The 4,765-nt window shown below is 38.2% G+C and overlaps 1 long non-coding RNA gene across 1 annotated transcript; it reads right to left on the bottom strand.

Moving 5' to 3' along the window:
* Window positions 1-3,520: 3,520 nt before the first annotated feature.
* LOC113482385 lies at window positions 3,521-4,460 on the bottom strand. Its single transcript, XR_003398838.1, has 3 exons — window positions 4,217-4,460; window positions 3,974-4,097; window positions 3,521-3,602 (listed from the first exon to the last, which is right to left on the bottom strand). It is a non-coding gene; the product is annotated as an uncharacterized LOC113482385 (long non-coding RNA).
* Between the last annotated feature and the right edge of the window lie 305 nt (window positions 4,461-4,765).

Raw genomic sequence — 4,765 nt, 5'->3', positions numbered from 1 at the left:
AAGCTTAGAGCTCAGCTCTTCCACCTAAATTATTGCAGAAGAGAATTGGTAATTAAGTTTTAACAAGATTTAAATGATATTAAAAACAGACAGTTAAAAGGAAACACTGCCTTGGGCTTTATTGTAAATTTGTATAATTATTTTTAGTCCTCTGGAGGATGCATGATTATGTTTCTGTATTTATAAAAATACTGCCCTGGAGGCACCAAAATGAATTTTATAGTCCACTGATCTGCACACTAATATTAGTCTTGTGGTGTCAAACGTATTTTTTAGCAAATAAATGTCCATGACAATTATCAAAATTTCCAAATAATTTTATAATATTCTTGACCTGGTTTAATTAATTAATTTTAAAAAGGTATGCTGTAAAGACAAAGTAAGAAAACCAGTACATCACAGTGACAAACATGCAGGAAAGGGATGAACCAATTGAACAAAACAAAACATGTATGGATATTTAACAGTTTTGGATTATAACAGTTTTGCTAAGTAAGTGTTAAGTAAAGACTCAGAGACTGATCCAAAGCTCTTTGAAGACACTTGGGCTGAAGATTTTTAACAAAACATTTGCCTTCCTACAAAAACATAATCACTGTGAAAGATCCTTCTCTTTATCAGGTGTCCTTAGATACTTTTCAGAATGAGAATAAAAATCAAGAATAAATTAAATTATTTGCTACAGCCCAAAATCACAATCAGAGCCTGGAACCGTAATGTCCATAGTTTGTACCATCAGTATAGTGAAGGCTCTGGTTTAATGGTGGAAGATCATGGAGGCAGAGCCATCTCTTCTATGCTGCTACACAGAGGAAATAATAGTTAGGTTAAGATTTGTTGTTCTCATTTATGGATCTAGCCTGTAAAATCCTAATAGGTTCACAGCTGGTTTTATCCCTTATTTGTCTTGCATTTCATAATTTTTAAGAGGTGTTTTCAAAGCCAGAAGTCCTACTCCTACAGTGCTAGTAAAAGGTATAGGCTTTTGGAGCTTGTCTAGATAACAGTAGAATAACAATAACGATATTGTACTAGTTCAGGATCCAGTCCTGTTATGTATCTGTTGAGAAAACTCTTACCAGCAATCAGTCAAAAGACAATGAATTCAATGGGAATACATGGATGCAAAAATTACAATGATAGTTAGTAGTAATCCATTTTGTTATCAAGATAAATTCATTGGCCTTGTAGTTTATCTCCCTATGGAACTAATGTATTGTCAGCTGAAATAATGTGTTATCATCAGTGCAATAATTATCACTGTAATACTCTTAAATAATTATGAGGATTAGAAACTTCTCATATTATCCAAGTTTCTGAGGAGAGCTAAATAAAAATTTTGTGATTTTTCCACACACAGACTGGAGATGAGATGCTGCTTGTGTGCCAAAAATTAAAAGAGGAAGGGACATCTCAGTATCTAATAGTAGAAGCTAAGGTGAATTTTACAAAAACAGTTGAGTGTCAGTCAACTGCTGACTCAGGGCAACATTTGTTAGGCCATAAATGAGCTGATTACATGTTCAGAACTACAATTTCCATGAAGATTCATTCAAGGAGATATTAATGATCCTTATTTTAACTGTGACAAAATGGTGTCAGAGAGGGAATGTTACCTGACACTCTCCACTGGTCCCATGCAAATATAGCTCCTGATATGTGAACTTTTGCCCCAATCTACACGTTAGCCAGAAGATTTAAAAGAAAAGCAAAAATACTTTAAAAATAAAAGTAAAATAAAAGATGAGCAGTCAAGACTGAGTAAAATGTTTCTGTGATGCTTCAAGGCTGATTGCCAATCATGTATATAACCTTGGGGATGAAATGAAGTGGTCTGAAAAAGCAAGCACAGAAAATTCTTGTGGTTCTTTTTTTTAAATTAAGAAATCTGTGGGTTATTGAGATCATTTGCACTTGGAATTTTGTACCCACAATCAACTGCAGGAAATAAATTACAGATGGTATTCTACAGAACTTGCTCTTGCAAAGTGCTAAGCATAGGCTTTGAGATGAAAGGCAGGCAGGGGCTGAAAACACACAGCTCCTTGGAGTACCAAAGATGAAGAGAATAAGTGACGGTGCTGGCAATGGATCAGATATGAGCACACAATCACTGTTCTGCAGGGTAAGTCACAGCACATAGCACAATATTTATGCTAGCCTTGTGGTGGCTATGTAAGGATAGGCTGGGATACTACCTCATCCAGTATGGAGCCTGCCAGGCAAAGCTTCTCTTCAAAATGCTTTGATTAAATTTGACCTAGCAGAGAGAGTTGTACTGGTATGGACCTTTGTATGCATGAGGCTGGAATATTTTTGACTCACAATCACATGCCAAAACCCCATATTTAATGTCTTGTAGTCCTATGATTTGTAATATCTGACTACAGACAGAAAAGTATACTTACTGTTAGTAAAATATACTTAGTCTTTGTTTGCAGTGTAAGTCTTCCATACAAAAAGAGTAAAGTTTGAGGGCAGGACCTATTTATCTTAAAGGGTTTCCAAAGATATAATGAGGTTTATACATGCAAATTTATAAACAATACTGCATTTAACAAACTAGAAGTATTTGGAAGAGCTACTAGTAGAGACACAGCTCATAATTTAAAAAAGTAATTTTACAGTTTTACAGACTGCCCTGGGGTTAAAAGTAAATTCAGAGTGAAATATTTTTACATATACACAATCCTGCTTTATCAAGGAAGTAGAGTTTTTCAGGCAAATGTTTAAAATTGCTACCCATTCGATAATTTTCTTTTTAATTGATGTTAATCAGTGGGGATCAGTTATAGTTTGGCTTGACTCTGTGTGTGTGTGACAGGGGAAAGATTAACAGAGAGGGGATGAAGAGAGGGCCAAAGAAGCCTTCCTTGTCTTCGGTCAACCTGCAAGAAAAGTCAGTCACAACTGCAGTGCTCTGGGCCATGCCCCTCTGGGACACAGTACTCCCATCGAGGGCAAAGGGGAAGAGTATTGCCATTGCCACAGAAGGGCTCAGTTCACTAAAGGAGTGGCAACTGAGTGGCTCTAACGGTGCTGCAAACTGAGGAGGAATCCCAGCTCTCTGGATCTGTTGAAACAGTATAACTCTGCCCTGTCCTTTGTTCTGGGCTGTTTGCATTGTGAACTGTTTAGCTGTAAGAGAAGTGAAGGTAAAACTGCTGCTAGGGTTATCTTTAAAGCAGCATCACACAGAGGCACTGGAAACCAGATTACACACAACAGTGTCTGCATACCTGTGTAGCTACACTGCTAATGTAATACTATAGCAAGCTGATTTATTACCAACATCTTGTTCCAGGAGTTTTCAGCCCTGCTTCGTACTTTGGATGCCTCATTATATAGAATCTGCACCTCTGGACTCTTCCTTTTCTGGGTGGTTCATTTTGAAGTAACACATTATCAGTTTCCATCACCTGGTGATACATTACCAGAATACATCAGAAAAACAGCTGGCTCAGTCTCTCAATCCTTGGCGTCCAGAAACAGCTGACCGTGATGATATATTACATGAATTCTTCAGTCTATCATTGTAATACATCAAAACAAGGCACTGGCCTGAAGGTGTATTACTCAAAGAAAGGCAACGCTGAGTGAACCTGTCCAGGAGAGGGGTTCTGGTTTAATTATGGAACTGAAATTACGGTACGCTGCTCAGAGAACGTTTGTTAGTTTCAAAATTTTGGTGCACTGGTAAAATACAATTTGCATTTATACAGATAATATTATAGCAGACAAACTTTATCGCCACATAACGTCTTGCTAGTTTGGAGACAAACACCTTGTCAACCAGAGTTCTGTCAAAATGTTGCAGTGTGCAACCTAACAGAGAGGCTGCACATTTTATAATTGAGCCAGCTGGGAATTGAGTTCAACTGATAAACCTAAGCACCAATTCTTATTCTTTTCATTTCTTTATGGAATACGCAGAATCTGATATTTGAGCACAGTAACTGAAAAAGGATCCCACCAGTGGGTTCTCACTGCTGCCTCTCTTGGTGGCACTCTCAGCAGGTTCCAGGTGATGCTGTGAGTCTGCGGAAAAGCAGCAGCAGAGAACAAGGCCCAAGGCATTGGCAGGGAAAGACCTGGAGCTGAAAAAAAAAACAAACCAGAAATTGAGACAACCATCAGCAAAAAGTATAAAAGATTATTTAATTGAAGACTTTTCCTAAGAGTTTAATTTACTGTAGGTATTTACACCAGACTTCACCTTGCTGGATGAACAAGAATGTTGCAATGATCAAGAATGCAGACTTGCCATAGGAGTACCTTGAGCTATTAAACTGATGGCAAATCTGTTTCCTCCTATTGGGCCACAATGGGCGCAGTAGAGGGAGTGTCTACATATCTCTTTCCATTTAATCAGGGCTTCCATTCTGTTCAAAAGACAGGAAATGCTCCCAAAATGCTCCCTCTGGATTGGATTCACACAGAGGCTTAGAGTATGAGCTACGTTTTTCATCTGCAAACCCAGCAATGACAGGCAAGGCATGATATGAAGTACAACCAGTTAGAACTAAGGCAGCAAAAGTTCACTTGCCTCTAATTCCAGAAGCATTATTTCTTTGTATTGTTTCAAAGACTCAGCTGCCTCATCATTTTTCTGCCTATGCCAAGTTCCAGCTCATTTTAACAGGGCCCAGGATAGTTCCTTCTGGGTATGCTACTGACTTCACATCCCACTGTTTTCTCTATGTCCCTGCAATATTAGCCTCCATGATCCCTTCCTTCTCCTGCCTGTCATGCTGCTATGCACTCA

This window comes from Athene cunicularia (genome assembly GCF_003259725.1).
Source record: "Athene cunicularia isolate RWA chromosome 7 unlocalized genomic scaffold, athCun1 chr7_part1, whole genome shotgun sequence".
In the NCBI taxonomy this organism is placed as follows: Eukaryota; Metazoa; Chordata; class Aves; order Strigiformes; family Strigidae; genus Athene; species Athene cunicularia.
The sequence above is the reverse complement of the archived record's forward strand: the minus strand, read 5'-3'. Positions and strand labels throughout refer to the sequence as shown.